Source organism: Epinephelus fuscoguttatus, linkage group LG1, assembly GCF_011397635.1.
Source record: "Epinephelus fuscoguttatus linkage group LG1, E.fuscoguttatus.final_Chr_v1".
NCBI classification, from domain to species: Eukaryota; Metazoa; Chordata; class Actinopteri; order Perciformes; family Serranidae; genus Epinephelus; species Epinephelus fuscoguttatus.
This window is the reverse complement of record NC_064752.1, coordinates 31573139-31591862: the sequence shown is the minus strand read 5'-3', so window position 1 is coordinate 31591862 and position 18724 is coordinate 31573139. Positions and strand designations below refer to the sequence as shown.

Here is an 18724-nt window from a genome sequence, read left to right as displayed (position 1 = left end):
AGATGAGCTCTGACCAGTTGATGCTTTGCTCAGATTATTCAGAGGAGGACATTAGGTGCTGAATGTATAACTAATACTGACCTCTGTCTGCCCCCTGGTGGATTCACACCTAATCGCTAACCATAATAATATGATAATTAGCATGAGACAAGTGAGTCAGAGCAGTGTCAGCGAGAAAATAATATTTTGCGGCTGACACTGCACTCTAACGTCAAAGCAGTAGGGTACCTGTATCTCACAGTGCACGCTGCAGAGAAGCAAACGGTGTCGTCAAGGGAAGGGAGTCACACAATTAATATTCTAACTCACACATTAACAACACTAATCAAAAATCATCACTATACGAGCACTGTAACCTCATTCTTCTAATCTTGTCATGGTGATGTCAGCTTCTTCACTTCTCCACCCACTGTATCCAGGTGTTGTCATGGGAACCTGCTGTAGATGGGAGCTGACAGCTGTTTGGGTCTGGTGGAATTATTCAGCCAATCTGGCAACCCCCGCCTCCTGGACAGATGGAGAGGTTGGCAAGGTAGTGATCACATTTAGCAACGTCACACATCAATCTGGATTTGCTAGCAGCCAAACTTATTCCATCATTCCCCTACCCCTCTACAAAAAAGCAGGAATGACAGGGTTTTTTTTTTTATATGTACATATTAATTTCTAGAGAACAGGGAGCTTAGAAGTGATGAATGAATGAGGGAGGGATTTAGTTGAAGGCCAATGACAGAACACAGATGGACAGGTTAACTGTCTTTGCCTCCTTCGGGTTCAAAAAGTAGCTATCATAGATGTATTTTAACATAGATACATGAATTCTAAAGTCTACAGCCATGCTACTGGCTCTGTGAGGCTGTAATATTTTTATTTATTTATTCAGTTAAAATCTCTTCATTGCACTTTCCTGTGTCCGCAACTTTTGCAGCTTCCTCTTGAATGTCTCCAGCTCACTGTCTGGCATCTGGTCGCTAACTTTTTATGAAGTCCTGACCTCACCTGTGCACTGCGCCCAGGAACATCCTGAACACAACAAAATGAGGAAAAAATAAGAAAATACAGGCAGAGGGCAGAGTCTCTGCAGGTAAATACACCGCCACAAAATTCATAAGTGATGATTGAGAGATATTTCTTTTGTACGAGTCTACATTGGGTTTTTTTTTTTTTTTTTTTTGCGTGTTTTTTCATAAAAATCCTGCACATTATACCTTAAAAACAGTTAAGAGTTAACAGACTGACAAACACCATGGTCCCATGGTGTAATGGTTAGCACTCTGGACTTTGAATCCAGCAATCTGAGTTCAAATCTCGGTGGGACCTCAACCTCTTGCCGAAGTTCCCTTGAGCAAGGCAACGAGCCCCCCCAACCCCCAGTGGCGCCCGACCAAGGCAGCCCCCCCACTCTGACATCCCTCAGGCGGCAGTAGCTCAGTCCATAGGGACTTGGTTTGGGTACCGGAGGGTCGCCTTTTCAAGTCCCTGTCCGGACCAAATATGGAGCGTGGACTGGTAGCTGGAGAGGTGTCAGTTCACCTCCTGGGCACTGCTGAGGTGCCCTTGAGCAAGGCACTGAACCCCCCGCAACCGCTTGGGGCGTCTGACCAAGACAGCTCCCTCACTTTGACATCTCTCCACTTAGTGCATGTACAGGTCCTGTTTGTGCATGTGTGTGTTTGGACCTGTGTGTAATTGACAGGCAAGAGTGAAAACATTGAAATTCCCCTCAGGGGGATTAATAAAGTAGATGAAAAAAAAACATATAAAAAAAAGAGGAAAAAAGGAGGGAAAGGGCAACCAACAGAGTTCAATATAAATATCCAGAATCAAGCAGGAAATACAATAAATATGAGCTTGAGATGAAAAAGAACGAAAAACAGAAGGTTATCTCATAGCTGACATATTTTTAAGACACAATATAAACAATACAGTTTTATGTAAGAGAGGAGAACTTACCAGGTCTCAAAGAAATGAACAAGGTTCAGAAATGTTTTGACTGTCATTCTTGAGTATCTTATTTTCTCTAGATATACAAACACTTATCAGGTCTTTCATCCATTTAATAAACAAGGAGGAATTCTGTTGTTTCCAGTTCTGAAGATTGAGATGCCAAGGTAGTACCTAGTGTTGAGAAGGCAAAAGCACTACATAGTTTAGGAAGGTAGTGAGGAAAGTCTGTAATGTTGACATGCTGATGTTTAAGTGGTGTAACAATTACCCTATCTTAGTCTGGTAACTTTTGCTAATAGCACTAAGCACAAAATACCAGAGGGTGGAAAGCGTTGCTGGGGAGAGGGATGTCTGGGGTGCTTTACATATACAATAGGATAGGATAAGCGGATGAAAATGGATGAATGGATGGATGGACAAAATACCAGAGGTGTGGACTTGAGTCGGACTTGAGTCACAAATTTAATGACTTTAGACTTGACAAAACTTGAAAAGACTCGACACTTGATTTGGACTTTAACACCAATGACTCATGACTTCACTTGGACTTGAGCCTTGACTTGAAGCCATGAAAATAGTTGATACCTTCCCCCAAGCCCAAAAATTAAAGTATGTATATTCAAAAAAGTGTGCCACGAATCAAGTCATTTGCCTTCACTGCCTGAGTCAACTAATGTTGACGATATTCATTCCCAGCTTGGGACTTGTCGATCTTGACTTGGGACTTAAGTGCAAAGACTTGAGACTTACTTGTGACTTGCAAAACAATGACTCGTTCCCACCTCTGCAAAGTACATCTGAGGCTGATGAGAATGCCATTGATTTTGCAGGTATTTGGTCATAACCAACGTATTGGACGAATTAGTTTTCACCTGATGATAGCGCTTAATGAAAAGTCAGGGACTCACCATAGTAATTACAATTTATCCCGAGGCAGACATTAATATCTGCTCCACATTTCTTGACAATCCATCCAAAGGTTGTTGAGATAACCCTCTTGAAACCACAAATGTCACCCTCAAGGTGGTGCTAGAGGAAAAGTCAGGGGATCACCAGAGTCATTGGTTATTGTCTCTGGGAACTATGAACGTCTGTATGAAACCGCATGCCAATCCATCGAGCTGATGTTGAGAATAACTTTAAGTCAGGCGCTGATTCAAGTGAGATCTGTCTCATTTTCTCGGTATGTACTGTATGTCATGTGGCCTTAAAAAGAGGCTGCACAGGAAGTTCTCTGGAAAAGTCTTCCACCGTGCTGTTAGTGGATTACTTCAAAGCAGAAGCAGCACTCTCTAAATTTGGCTCATCAGAGGAACTTATCGATTTGGCCGCCAAAGACCTTGTTTGTCTCCCGCTTGGTGAGGTCTCAGATGACGGAGCGCTTGCATTTTACCCCCTGCGAGTGGCAGCCAACCTTAGACAGAGAGACTGAGTATTAATCAGGGCCCCGCTCTCTTCTCCGCCGCCGCCCCTCCTCTCGCCTTCACCTCTCTGGATGCTCCCACAGAATGGGCATCTGTGGCCAACACTGGAAATGAGCCTTGAAAGTGTAATTAATGAGTGCAATGGTGAGATAATTAGAGAGAACAAAATTATTGATCAGGCCAGCAAAACTCCTGAGTCTTGAAAACATCTGACCTGAAAAGTCTTACCTCATACTGGTGTCAGGAAATATGGGGGGTGAGGTAATGCAATACAGCGGGCCATATTTGGGCTTTTTCCATCACTCCGGGGAGATTATTAGGACTCATAACGAACAAAGTCTCCAAGTGAGAAAGGTTCTCGATCTCTGACCTGATGTGATTCATCAGGAGTGGATGCGTGTTCTTGGTGGAATGATTGCTGACTTTTACTGAAGGATTATTAAATTATTGCAGCGAGAAAATGCCAAAGGTTATATAGGAAGTGTTTGTGGTGCCTGTGGAGCTCAACAATAAGTCATAATATAAGTGCTTGATACATTTTGCCATGAGTGTAATGGTACAGTGTGCAGTAGGATTAAATCATTAAGCAGTTTGTCTAAAATACTTGTGGGGTGTTACTAATGATGAAGAATGAAGCAGTATATCTGTATGACATATTTAATGGAATACTTCAACTGCAACGTGACCATTTGTCTATCAATTACTCACCATGTTGTCACATATTTTTCTTGCATACCTCCACGGTAAACTGAGAATCCCAAAAAGGTGAACATTCTTCATGAACTAAAGTAATCAAGGTCTGCATTTAACTACATCAAAACATCTGTTTGCAAACTCTGAAGCCCCTTGTCACTGTACAAAAACCCCACGAACATATGGCTGTTTCAATCGGCATTCATACCCAGGTCAAATAACTCTGCAGCACAGGTATTTATCGCCTCAGACTCAATCAACATTGTTTGGAACACAACGCTGGGTGAACGTGCTAATTTTAGCTCCTTTAGCAGTGAAATGCAATGACACGCTGGCCCAAATTACTGTCTGTCTTTGTCCAAGCAGTGCTTAATCATCAATCCACATTAATCTCCACTGACTTTGAAAGAGAGACCGTGAAGTTTTCATAGGCCTCCGTGCTCCTCTCTACTGTTTACTTGTTCTACAGCCTGTCCATGACGTCAAACGTAACACACCAAAAAAACCCATACACAGAGAAAAGCTTGTCTGCTGCAGAGATGTATACTCAGCTCTGATCTACTGGCAATAGGAAAGGAGTCTATAACCTATCTAATATCAGCAGGCTCCCCCACCTGGGATCAAACCAGGAACCCTCTTGCTGTGAGGTGACAGTGCTAACCACCACACCACCATGCTGCCATCTTACAGCTAACAGATAGTTATAGTTGGTATAAACAGTGTATGTTTGCTGTAATTTCATTTGCATCCAGACTCTTGTGTTCGGCCATTGTAGAGTGAAGTACTGTGATTCTGGTGCTGCTTCTAAACTCTACACTAATGAGAAAATCGGCTGGCATAACATCAGAGAGTTTTTGGTCATAGTGGCATTGTTCAAAGGACAATTCATCCTATTGATTTTGGTGATCCCCTGACTTTTCCTCTAAAGCCACCATGGGGTTGACATTTATGGTTTTGAGTGAAATGTCTCAACAGTAACTGGATGGGTTGAAATTTGGTACAGATATTAATTCCCCCTCAGGATGAAACACTTTGTTGATTCCTTAACTTTTCATCAAGTGCCATCCTGTCCAAAGCTGACAGTGAGGAACAAATCAGGAGTGCTGCACTGGGTTAAGGCACTGTGTAGCTAATTGTGAAAAGTCAGGTGCTTTTCAAGGATAGGGCAAATAGGCATGTTAAGATAAAAAAACAACTGGCCAGCTCACTCAGCTTGAAAGTCCACAGCACAGACAGGCAGTCCAAAAATGCATCCAAGGCACTCTGACTGTAGTTAAGATCCTTTATTGACACATGGATAAACCACTGCGTTTCAACTAGAGAGTCTTCATCAGTCATCTCTTAAGTCGAAACCCGTTGGTTTATCCATGTGTCAATAGAGGATCTTAACTACAGTCAGAGTGCCTGAGATGCATTTCTGGACTTCCTTTCCTGTACCATGGAATTAAACACTGAGTGAGCTGGCCAGTCTTTGTTTTGTTTTTTATCTTAATTTGTCCAGTATTTTGATTTTGACCAAATAAATGCAAAACGAATGACCTCAGCTCAGCCCCAGCTGTGTTCAGTAGCTCAGTTTTTTGTGAATGTTGGCACGCTCACACACTAAACTAAGATGGTGAACATGCTAAACATCATCATGTTAGCTTTGTCATGTAGCCATGTTAGTATGCTGAGTTTAGCATTAAGCTCATTGACTGTATAAAGATGGGTGACACGTCTCCACCAGGCCCTCAGGAACGCTGCTCAGCCTTGCTTCCAATTTTTCCCAGTGGCCACTCGTGGTATTGCAGCGAAAAAAATGTCCTGCAGCCCAGAAAGGATTTCCCCCATAGGCTACCATTATAAAAGAGACGTCTGTAAAACTGTTGACAGGGCAACAAGTTGTCATGAAAACAGTTTTAAGCACGTTAATATTTCAGTGTGTTTTCTTTAAAGCCTCTACAAGGAACTTTTAACTGGATATACAAAAGTCTCTCGTTTCTGCTGATGTCTGTGCGTGACCTACAACAGCAAATTAGACCATCGGTGTGAAGATAAGCTATTTCTATATAGTGTATATCCATACCTTTAGGAAACTGTCTCCGGGTCCGCCCCAGGTCGCTTCCAGGACGAAATGATTTATGGCACTCAGATGGCACACGTCATCTTACCTAGCTGCTTACATTTATAGTGACTCTTATAAATAGTCGCTATTCCTCCTCCTCGACCTGACGTCCGCGGGGAGTTAAAATAGCAGCAATCATCGGGTAAAAGTTCTGTGAAAGCACTGGACTCACCAACAGTCTGCCATGTCTCAGTCACACGGACAAAACCCAATCCTCTGGAAGTCAGGAAATCTTTCGGGATAAACGTTTTGTTCACTAGCGATCTAGCATTTACCAGCCCAATCCTGGCAGGAGTCGGCGGCTTCACGGCGTTAGCTGTCCGGGGAGCCACACACAGAGGCTAGAGGTTGTGCAGATTCACCCTGCGCCAACAGGGACGAGGAGAGCAGGGCTGCGGGGCTGGAACACCTCACGCGGGCTGACGACAGGTACCAGCCAGGCGCCGACAGGGTCCAGCAAGTGCCGAGAAATAAAGAGGCGAGGCACTGCTCCATACTCAGTCCAAGAAGCCGTGGAAGTGCTCACCAAACAGGCCTTCAGCCTTACCAGCTGACCGCTGCGTTTACCCCGGCGGCAGTGGCGCTTACGCCGGAGAGGTGGAGCTGGGATGCGGCAGAGGTGAGCTGGGATCCCGGATAGGAGCGGGGGCAAAGTTTTCCCATCTTGTTGTTTCTTTCATCCCAAAAACAAACACATGCTTGAGCCAGGTAAGCGTCTTTATGACAATATGCGCTAGAGCTCATGGGAAATGTAGGCTTTGTTCCGTCGAGATACTACCGCTTTTGTCCACAGGGTCGCCAAAATCAACTCAAAATGAAGTTCCTTGTAGGGGCTTTAAATTGTAGTATTGCACGATATCTTTTCAGCAACCTTAATCAATTTATATCACTAAATGTAATGTACTCACTCACGTTTGTTTTGGCGTTAAAGATATGTGACCTGGCAGATATAATGTTAATTACAAGCCTTAAATTTCACCTCTTCTCCTAAATTATTTATTAATTAATCTCAGATCATCACTCTAAAAATCACTCTTTAGGTGTAAACGGGGCTGAACTCTACCCTGTTACAGTAAGTTACCATAAATTAAAACGTGCATGTGCAACCTCAGATATGAAAATATGAATGCTGTTAATTGGCAGAATATATTCATGTATCAGGAAAGTGTGCATACTAAGTAGTCTGGCTCATAGCCTGTATTTTTATAGGCTTTAAATGCAGGTTAAGCTGTCTCACAGCACGCTTACTGAAAAGACCTATTTGAGATTTTTATTGGACTAAGTGGGCTGTGATATCTCATTGGTTTATGATCACACAGACATGTGTAAATGACTGCTGGAATTTTACAGGAAGGACTGGGAGAGCCTGTAACACAGTAATGACACACACTTCAGGGGTGTACGTCCAATTTGTCAGAGAGTAACCGTCATAAATTAACCAAACAAACCACTGTCTTCACTGTATTTCAAAACCTTTTGCAATGTATCACGACTGCACTTTGAAAATGGGACCAAAAGTGTAACTGAAATATTGATTACAGGACAGAGGAAAGATGATGATATTGCCTGAAATGAGATCAAATGATTGTCTGACATGATGGTGCAGACCTGTTTAATAGTGTGCGTGTGTGTATGTGTGTGTGTGTGTGTGTGTGTGTGTGTGTGTAAGAGAGTGAGCAACACAGGCAGAAAGTATGTACGTGTAAATGTGTGTGCTCGCCTCTCGCCGTCCTCTCCTTTCCTTCCTTCCCTCCCCTCACCTGTCCTGTGCAGGTAATGAGGCTGCAAGCTGATGGCCAGATGAGAGATGGACAGTGGGAGTGACAGGTTTATTTTTGGTCTCCTATAACAGCACCGAGCATGAAAAATGACGTGCCAGTTTGAATAATTAAACAGCTTCAGAGCTCCACTGATCCACCTGTCCGCTGATCAATAGACACCGTTCAGATGGAGCGTGCCATATGCTCTAAAGTGGCCCGCACCACCATAAACTGAAGAGAGGATGTCCATTTGATTTCTGGCATGGAGCTGCTTGGCGGTTACAGAATGCTTTACGGACAGTTTAACAAATTGGGGGCATCAAATGAGGAGATTTTTCTTTCAGCAAGAGGCCTGTTATAGTATCATCATGTTCAACCAGCAGGGGTTATGAATGTCTTGCTCTAAACACAATATCATATCTAATAATAATTCCATAATGCCCTTCCTTCCCTGTTCACTCATGGGCTAATACCTAATGAATACTCTTACTGTCACTGCTCTGTTCTCAGGGCTCAATTTTCTATTCTATTTCTGTGTATTGAACATCAAATGCTGTGCAGGGCCCTTGTGTGGGATTAGAGGGCTTGTTCCTTCCTAATAGGCCCTTGACCTTCGCAGCTCCCTGACAGGGCTCTGGCATTAGCCCTTTGCTGTTGCGTCCGCTGCCCGGGCTCCCATGATGCAAATTTCATGTCACAACATCAAACGGCGTGCTGATCAAAGGTCAGCCCTCCTTTGTGTAGGTGTTTGATATCAAAATTTCTATTTCATCTCCAGCTGTCAAGGGCTGTTAGAGCTGAAGAGCAAAGGATGGAGGGAGGAAGAGGAGAGCAGGAGAGGCAGTCTGATTAAAATATCTATTCTGCAGATTTATAGCGCAGCAGAAATGATGGTGAGTTGCGCGCAGCAGTGTAATCAAATGCTACATCAGAAATAGCCATAGTCTGTACTCTTTTTCTGGGGAGTTTCTCTGCTTTGATTGTGTTTCTGTTTCCGCATGCATTCCTCATAAGCCCTTGAAGATTGCGCAGGAAAGGGAAGAAGGAAGTTGGAATCGATGCATCATTCCGATTAATTAGGGGCATGATTTGCCGAGGCGTCTCAGAAATAAACCAATCTGAATGTGGAATTAGGATTCAGGGGAGAACAGTGGGGCTGCACGGCGTCCAGATCTGTGACATTATGCATGAAATTATGGTTAAGAAAGAAGCCATCTCTCTCAATCATAACGACACACTCCTGTGGCATTCTCTGAGTGTGTGTGTACATGTGGATGGATGCGCTTTATATGTTTGCATGTGTGCTAATAAAAAAGAAAGGTCATGCATCACACAGGCTCTGATGTGACCGCCCTCGTCCCAGCAACAGAGCAAACACACTGCCACATCAGCCACATGTTTAATCATCCGCGCCACCTTCACTTGTAATCTCTCACACAGACAGACGGGCCACTCAATAAACTACAGTCCTCACTAAATTAGCCGGGAGAAATTAAATCACATCCACGCCAGGCACCGGTGGGACTTTTGGGACCTGCAGCAAAGCGGAATTATCATTCGACAATGTGGCAGCATCACCACATCCCATGCAAATACACTACGTGAGCGCAAGCTTGAGGAATAAATCTCAGGTTGACAGTGGAGAATTCCCATCCAAGGCCATGCTGGCAGCATTATATGCATGAGGGATGTCAGTCAGTAGACCATCAGGATGTCAGTCAGGGCTGAGTGATAGGAGGGAGGGAGCATGTTTGGCCTGCTTCTATTGGATCTAGTTTTTATCTTCTTTTTGCCCCTTGAAAAGCATTTTTGGGGGGATTATCTATCTTTTTTAACTTGTGTGGTTCTCACAATCTACATGTGTTCCCATTGACTATATCTGAAATTTAACCTTTAATGCTACTGCAGCAGTGTGCAGACAAACAACACACCACACCCATGCTATAAGCAGCATTAGAATCATGATGTGTTTCATGACTATCTGACAACATGAAAAACATCTGACTCCAGCAACTCCTTTTCAGTGTTTGTACCTGCATTTCTGTTTCTCAATGATAGATGGCAATGTTGCTCTTCCAAAGAAAACCACTCGGCTACCCTTCCCGGTTTGGGCATTATCAAATAGCTGCTTCTTTGCAACATTTTTGCTCAGTAATTGTTCAATTTGAACCCATCAGAATGCACTTTTGGCAAATATAGTGTCACAGGGAAACACAAATGAAGGAAACACTTGAAGTTATGAGGGTAGGGAACATGTATTATGAGGATGTAGGGCTTCAAGATTAGTTTAAAAAAAGGGATCCAGTAACTCTCTGTTGCCACTTTAACTCCAAATATGTTTTAATTTGATACTTGAGCAGTCGCATATAAAACAAAGACAAAATATTTTTTTTATATGTGCATAAAATGTGATGTTGCCTTTAGGGCTCTTTCACTTAAAATGTTTTTTCTTGTATGTTTGCTTAACAATTTGCAACTTATTCTGTCTGTGAAACATTTGATTTTTGTGATTTTTCTTCCCACAACCACCTCTACCCATAATCTGCACTAAATATGAAATATTTATACAACATTTAACCACATCTATGCATGAATCCCTGCCTATTCAGCTCACTAATAAGTGGTTGTGATATAGCGTCGACTAGAAGCCAAGCTTCTGCTCAGCTGGGAGAGTGACTCAAATTTAGACTCATGGAATTCTCTCTGTGTAATCCATAATGCTCCATAGAAATACAAATTAAGGAATGACAAAAGTGTGTGTGTGGGGGGGTGCCTCCTTAAAAAGGTTGCCACATAGAAGATGAATCAGTGGCTGCAGAGATAGATTAGTTGCATGGGGGGTAATTACTCTCCCCCTGATACAAATGAAGGCGCAGGGGTTATCTCCCAGCTCATGAATAGGCTTTGTTTATAATGGAGAGGATCCTCATAACCAGTAGGAGCTACATTAATTGCCCGACAAGCCTAACCCTCACCATGTTCATGGAAAGGCACGGGGAGCAGAAAAGGGGGATTATTCCCTTTCTTTTATTTCTTTCTGGGCTTTTTTTTTCTGGCCTTGCCACCTGTGGAGATATGGGGGAGAGAGGGAGAGAGGGAGAAAGAAGAAGGTGGAACAGAATTTAAATGAAGTTGGGAAAGTTGGGAGAGCGAGAAACGATAGGCAGAGCAAATGGGAGATACGGGCTGACAGGAACATAATCAGCGGCAAAATGAAACAAAAAACAAGCGAGAAGAGGGCAGGTGAAGGGATAGATGAGCCAAGACGGAGAGAAGCGGAGAGAAAGAGAGACGTCGCTTCCAGAGGCTGTTCAAAATCCTCCTTCTCCACAACTCCACCAACGCTCATCCCTCATGTGGAGGGGAGAGAGGTGGGGGGGCTTCTTCTGGGGTTGAACATCTAATTATAGAGCACTTACACACACACATCCACACACTGGTGGAGTTGTGTCAGCGTGACAGGTAATATGTCCCTTAGAAACTATGGTATGCTTCTCAGCCAGCTGAAAAACTAAAGCTGTCTGAAGTAAGTGAGATTTAATGGAAAACATCTCACTCCGGCTGCAGTGATTGTACTGTAAGAAAATCTTTGCTTCCCTTCATCGTCCCCAAAAAAATCCCCATAATAGGACAAATGAGGCATGAGTGTAGCTCACTATCAGCCCCTACGACCGAGGGCAAGCCAGGCCAGAGGTAATAAACTCTGACATTTCCAGTCTTACTGTGGCAGACGGTGTCTGGCTGCACTCAACCCCACCACTCCTTGGTCTGCGCTCTATCCCGACACCTCAGGTCAGTAACTTTGACTCGCTAACCACCCTCATTAGTATTCTAGAAAGCTCCGTGGCAGCCATCCAGTTTCTGTGTGGGGGAAAACAAAGGCTGGTGGTGTAGTTGTACTGTAGGTTTCTGCTTTTTCCAAATTGCTGTGATATGACTGCAGTGGAGCTGAGAATGGAGGGAGAGGGCTGAGGAGAATGGGGAATTGTTTCTGAAATACAAGTTTTGGTCTCTACAGGAAAATCCTGTAGAAAAGTACATCAAAATGTTGCACCGTTTGTGTTTACATTGAAGGGTTATAGTTTAGACCTATGCCTCAGAGGGTGGAATGCAACTGAGAAAGTTTACTCAAACACTGGAAGAGCTTGTAGGTTACACTGACGTCTCCATGTTTATTTAAGAGCTTTGCACCAAAATTTGAATGTATATGCATGTTTTAATAAACACGAGTAAACCTAATAGAAACTAGGCAATTGACTACTTTCCTTTGGCAGTAGACAAGGATGTCTTCCTGTTTGTTTGTTTTTTAGTTGTTTTTTTTTTTTTTTTGTGGTGTGTCATGTCACGTTCGAGGTCACAATCACATTGGAAAACATTATTAGCAAACAGTGCTGTTGGAAGAAGTTTGCCTCAAGGGCTTTCTGCCAGAAAGGTAATGCTTGGTTAAGGTTAGGAAAAAAAAAAGTTGTGGTTAAAGCTCAAAATGAATAGATTTCTGCCTGAAAGGGCGGGCAAACTTCTCCCACATGCTGTGGACACGCTAATTTTCGTCACTTTCTGGCACATCGCTAACCTGTCGTTTCAGCCACAAATTCCATCTGTCTCCATCCAAACAGCGCTTGAACAGCGTTGCAAATTTCAATCAGGAGAGACATAAGAATGAAGTAAAGATAGTATTTAATAAGGAATATGAGTGTACAGATTAAGATTTAACAGAAGTCTTTGGTGCTTGGACACCAGAGGGAGATATTCTGTGATCGAGGGACATCTGAGCGGCATCAAGAGAAATCCCCCATGGAATCCAGACACTGGTGGTGGCTGCTGACTCTGAGGCTGCTGACTGCTGAGTCGGATGAGGCTGATGAATCCGTAAAGACTGGGTGGTGATGGGGAGATGGAGGGTGCACACGATGGCAGCAAAAAAGAACTACAGCAGGGAAAGAACCATATTCAAAATGAGGAGCAGTAAAATGATAGACTGACAGAGAAGGTGTGTTGCTGTGCTGTTGGCTGATTGTGAATCAGGTGATGACTCAATTGACAGCCACGGACAATGTCACCTTGAGATAGTAAGTGAGCATATGTGCAAGGAGTGAATGGCAGGGTGAGAAAGAAAAGTTACAGCCTAAGCATGATAAGTGTTGTTTTCCTGACTGAACAACACATTTTCACTCTGACCTCGTCACATTTTGACATGCTTGGTTATGGACTTTCCACGTCCACATACGACGTGCAAAGTACCCTGGGTGCGTTGGTTGTTGACGTTCTGGGACACCGTGTCAAGTTCTCTTTTTCAAGATACACCTCCGTCTTCACAGGAAATTTAATATTTACATACAGTCTCTAAATGCACTACGTCAGTACAACAGCACGAATTTATGTTGTTTTTTCCTTCAACAACAAACACGTGGTTAGGTTTAGGAAAAAAGAACAAAGTCAGTGTTTGTTGGACCTGTCCGACACCCCTCCCACCTGGCCCACTCAGATTTTCGCTGTCTTAACTTTCATCCTTGTCCCGCCGTGTTTCCCCCTGATGCCACTGGACGTCGTTCAGCTACCAAGGCGACTGGCTGCGTATCATGCTGACGTTAAAGGATGCCTTTTTTCGTTGGTTTCTGACGCCGCAAGTCACTGCCCAAGTGCCAGATTTCGACGTCTTTGGAGTGAGACCGGGCTCAACCGAACTTTCGCTTGAGCTTTATTAGTCAACTTTGCCAGAGAGACAAAGTAAGTAACAGGGTGGTTACTTGTTTTTTAAAATATCTAACTACACATGGGAGAAGTTTGCCTAAAAGGGCTTTCTGCTAGAACACCCTCTATGGCAGAAATCTATTCATTTGAACTCAAAACAGGATTTTTTTTTCTAACTTAACCAAAGAAATACCTTTGTCTACCTGGGTGTCATGTTTCCATCACCTCAGATCAGAGCCGACGCTGATAAAATACCCATAATTACTGCAGAGTCATGGGACAATGTTTAGCGCCCATGTTTTGATGCCTTTGGAGTTAGACCAGTCTGCACAAACAGACACATACACACACATGCACAATAAAGGCAGTAAGTCAATTCAATGACATTTGGCAAAATGAATGAATCAAAAACAACACAGACACAAAACAGAATGATCAGTTTTTAGGAACATGTCATGACAGATGCCAAAAAAAACCAAACCCTCCTTCCAATTACTTGACAGTGTGGAGTTTTTATAAACCTGAATCAAAGAAATCTAATAAAAACAAATCACTGAGAGGACTGTGTCTTGATGTGATTTATTCATTAACATTTTGCCGTAACATTTGTTTTGATGGCGCAGTTTAAAAATACAACCATTAGCTCTAATGCTTTGCTTTCATATTGTACATCAAATGCAGCCAGGAGGAGAAATTAATGAATGTGTTTCCAGAAAATATACAGTCGATGGTCATTACTGCGATTCATCTTTAGCATAAATCCTACATGCGTTCCTTTTAAATACATCCTAAAAACACTGTTGGCTAACATCAGCAGGCTTATTTATCAAACAAATAGCTTTTGGATAAATCTCCTGGTTAAACAACCTTGCCCCTGCAGTTTAAGCTGCGCTGCTATGCCATGCCCACTAATTCAGTGACTTGGCCTGCAGTCATGGGATTAAAAGAGATAAGCACTGGTGAATATTCCACTGCTTCTGGATTGGAGAGCTCCCATTTATCACCCAGTGAGACCAGTGAATAATACATGGGCTTGTCCAGTCCACGCACAGTAAAGCAAGGGCACTTGTAGTAAAAAAGTATCGCCCTTGTCTAACCAGTTAGGCCTCCCCGAGGCTGATTCCGACAGGTCTATTTGGAACAGTCTTGTTTGACCTCTCCCTGTGTCTTCCCTTGGAGCCATACGTGCAGCCAATCAATCACTTGATAATACACACACCTCCCTGTTCATTTCTATGCATGTGCACACACAATGCTACTTTTTTCTGTCTCTTGCTTTCCTTGGACGACCACATTAAGGCTTTGCTGTATCTGTTTCCTATCAAATGTGAACTCTGTGGCCTTGAAACATGAAACAGTAGTGTCTGGAATGCATGTAAGCCAATATCAATAAAGCCCCACATCACTCTGCTCTGGCATGCATGGTCTTCCTCAGTGGCGCGGCATTGATCACACTAGAATGACTCTGATTGCTGTGCACTCCTCAGCGAGGAGATGGGATTCATGAATCCAAATGTTTCAGCAGGTGTCGGCAGGTAACATCGCACCCAGCTGAGGTCTTTTTCCGCATGGGCTGAATGGACATATAAGCACAGGTCTGAGGCGGAGAATTCGCTGATCTTCAAATGGGAAGGGGAGATACGGAGGGCTGAAAGCCCCCAACCATGGGGGATACACAACAGCATGCCCACCATGAGGGATCTGGTTTCATATTGTGTGGAAAACCTTCCCATAGACTGGTGCGGCAGCTATGGGTGAGATGATTAAGTGCTAAAGTTGCATTTTCTCCTCCGAGCAGGCAGCCCTGAGGCCAGAGAGGCTGCATGATTGCCTCTGTGTGCTACATTACATTGACATGATGGAGAATACTCTCCTGGGGCCTGAAATAATGTAAAAGGAAAGTGGGAGAGAGGAAAAAAAGCCCATCCCAGCCTTTTCTGCAGGGACCTCAGAATTCTCTGCGTGCAATCGGATTTGCTGATAGATCTCCCCGCGCCACCGCCTCTATATTGATGACAGGCAGAGCATTCACACACGGGTGCATGGCAGCACACACCAGGGGAGTCCTCTAATCCGATTCTGCTATTAGAGCCTCAGACCTCCCCGCTGGGTGTCTTGAGCCCCCCGGCCACTCTGGCTCACCCTGACACAGAGAGAGCTCAACCATGCTGTGGACGCAAAGGTCTGTGAAGAAGACCACAGGAGGACGATTTAGAAGGAGGAAAAAAAGAGGCTTGTCAAATTGGACAAAATGTTTAGAGTGCGTGTGTTTTTTCTCCCTTAACTAATTAGCGGGAGGCTAAAAAAAGCCAAAATTTATAAAACCAAATCCATCAGCCGGACAAGTGGAACAAATGAGTCGACCTCACAGTGGGAGGCAGCACAGCCTTATTTGTTTGCTTTTACAACTTGAAGGGCAGACGATGCACGGTCACCCAGCAGCAGCTCACTGAAATTGTCCCCAAAGTTAGGGCCAGTGTGAAGCCCGCTTCCTACTAGTCACTGTGTTTTTTGGCAGACAGATCAAAACACTGAGCTTTGATCCAGTGTTATCAGTGCTGTTACATTTCCAGCACAGTTTCAACACAAGAAAAGAGAACATTTCCTTTATGGGCTCATCTCTGCTAACCCACGAGTTTGCCTTCCATCTGATAGCTCTGGAAGCATGAATGGTTATTATCACCACATAATAGGACCACCCACTATGATTGCAACAGACCGGATAATACTCAGGCAGCTTCCAAAAGCCTGATATTTGTACAATCTTATCTTTCCTAAAATGAACTCAATCTAGAAAAATTCTTGGCAGTGTCTCGGCTGGAGTATTAAATTGTAAATATAAATGTCTGTCTCAGACCTTTCTATTAGGCTGCTTGGTGCAAATGAGGTTTGATGCAATTTAAACTAAATTTTGCCAGGCTATTTAAAGGAATAGTTTGACATTTTCGGAAATAAGCTTGTTCATTTTCATGCCAAGAGTAAAATGAAAAGATTGATACCAGTGTCATATCCTTTGCTTATGAAGCTATAGAAAGTATTAAGTTAGCTCAGTGTCAGAACAATGATTGGAAACAAAGAAACAATTACAGCTAGCCAGCAGCCTGTCCAGAGTTAAAAATATACCTAGACGCAACTTTTAACTTCACAGACTGAAATATGACATTTCGCTTGCTTTTTTGTACAGAAACTTAAAGCCAGTTATCATTTTCTAGGAGGTAACTGTGTGTGGGGGACTTCAGAAAGTAACTGTTCATGGCCAAGAAATAGTCCAGCATTTAAAATGGTGTATTGTTGTTTTTTTAGCACCAATTAAATTAGGGGAAAAAGTTTATTGTGTATCAGTTACTCACCCTATGTTACATTAAGTTTGTGAAGAAAAATACATCCCTTGCATGCGTCCAGTGAACAACGAATCCAAACACTGAGAAAATTCTTGATGAAGTTTTTTTATATGACATACATTTTTAGTAATGAGTGGATCTTCAAGCGTTTACATATATTAATTTTTGGCAGGTTATGTGAACTGCATATATTCTAATCCTCACTTGAAGAAAAAGCATCACGGAGCGTCGTTCCTGTGGGCGTTGGCAACACTAAACCGCTGAGCTTACCTGAGAAGGACTAAATGCACAAACCGCTATTATTAAATATCCAATGGAGAGAGACTCTCACTGACAGCAGACTTCCCTCTGTGTCACCGATAATGAGGAAGTACAGTGAGTGCTGGAGGGAGCAGTGAGATGATTGATTGGCAACAAAAGGCCTTCAACAAAACCAACAAAACCAGAAAAAACACCTCCAAATCTGGAGGTATGCAGCTAAACAGATATCATTAGCAAACAACTTTGTCAGCAGTTTGAGTTGCTAAGGGAGGGATTGTGTGAAAGGGGGCTTTTGGGGAGGCACAGACCATCTGCTCATCAGGCCCTTTAGGTGGGGTTAGCGAGAAAGAAAGTCAGAGGAAAAGAACAAGAAATTGACTTTTTAAACATGGAGAAGGACCTCCAGGTCTGTATTTACAGCAGCCTCCCATAGTGCTCCTATTTGTCTCCTCCTGCGAGGCGGGGTGGGGGAGCCCGTGGCTCTTCACATCATCGGCAGGCATTCTTATACAGGCCTCCGGAAGCATATAATAACCCATTACCTCCATCTCTGACAAAAACACACATTTAAACCACAATTACACCCCCTGCCTCCTCTTCCTCATGCATCCCATCTTGTCTCCTCTTCTTCGTCTGTTCTGCAATTCAAACGTTGCCAACCTGGGACTCCACCATTTAACCCCCTGCACTGTCTCTCTCTCTCTCATCTTCCCAAGAGATTACAGGAGAGAGGCTCACGACAAAAGATGGGCCTTATGGAGAAAATGAGAACACTAAGTACAAATGTGACTCTTTCTTTGTGTATATACATATTATACAGAGCACAAACACTCATAAATATAATTAAATACCAGCATTTAGATGTATCACATATTTCAACAGTTACAAATATACACATTTACTTTATTTAAAACCTAAAGAGGACGGCTATGCTCGAAAAAACAGCAGTTGAGGTAAGCAGCAAAAGACCTACATATTCTCTGGAGACACCTCTTCTAATTTCATTGGTTACAGCCATTCTTGCAGTTTTTCAGGCTTAACCAGCATCGTATTGCGAATGCACATCATAATAATAAATCCCTCGTTCAGAGCGCTGTGACCAGAAAATTCTGTGCAAGATGGGGATAGAGTAAAAAGTGCAGATAACAGGTGATCAGTTTCAATGTATCTAAAGGGACATCTGTGGAGGGGTAAACAGAAAACCAGAGCTATCATCAAATAACAGTGAATCCAGGAAACCTTTTTCTCTCATTCAACAGTAGGTAGGCCCAATTTCACAGGCCGCACTGTGGCTGAATGGGAAGAAATTGGAAAAAAAAAGTGAAATCGATCGCGTGGATTGCGGTTGTACTTTTATTTGTCTCCCTTTCTGTCATCTTACAGTGTTATGCAGTGTTACAGAGTGCATTTCCAGCACAACACTGATAATGACACTGACAATGGCAACAAAGGCAGTACCTTCAGGTTTGCAACAATCTCTTTCTGCATGCAGCAAATAGGAAG

The 18724-nt window shown here is 43.2% G+C and overlaps 1 non-coding gene across 1 annotated transcript; it reads left to right on the top strand.

Annotated features, from left to right (window-relative positions):
• Window positions 1–1248: 1248 nt before the first annotated feature.
• trnaq-uug (transfer RNA glutamine (anticodon UUG)) lies at window positions 1249–1320 on the top strand. The gene has a single exon. It is a non-coding gene; the product is annotated as a tRNA-Gln (tRNA).
• Window positions 1321–18724: the final 17404 nt, after the last annotated feature.